The sequence below is a fragment of the Setaria italica genome, chromosome I (genome assembly GCF_000263155.2).
Source record: "Setaria italica strain Yugu1 chromosome I, Setaria_italica_v2.0, whole genome shotgun sequence".
NCBI lineage: Eukaryota > Viridiplantae > Streptophyta > Magnoliopsida > Poales > Poaceae > Setaria > Setaria italica.
Window position 1 is genome coordinate 30,573,864 of NC_028450.1, and position 448 is coordinate 30,574,311.

Consider the following 448-nt stretch of genomic DNA (forward strand, 5'->3'; position numbering starts at 1 on the left):
TCACCCGCCGGCCCGCGCGCCCCGGCACTCTCTTGTGCGCCGTACGTGCCCTCGTGTGCTGCACCATGCATCTCATGTACCGTGTCCCTAGACCCCAGCTACCGTACGTCGTCGCTGATTCGGCAACGTGCGCAGTCGCTGATTCGGCAGCACCGATACCGAATCGATCCACACACCGAACCCACCACTGAGAACAACGCACGCCGGTTCCCCTCGATCCCGTCGCGCACAACCCCTGGCCATGCAGGCAGGACGCGCGGTTCCAAACGGCGGCGGCTTTGAGTGCGAGGAGAAGCTCCTGCATCGGGTGCGTAGGCAGGAAGGGGCGAGAGCGAGACCCCCACTGCATTTCCCAACAGTACTTTGCATGGATAAATAAAAACATCAGAGACTTTCTACTAACACATATCATATTATATAACTACTACATAGTTTCTTCTCACAAGAA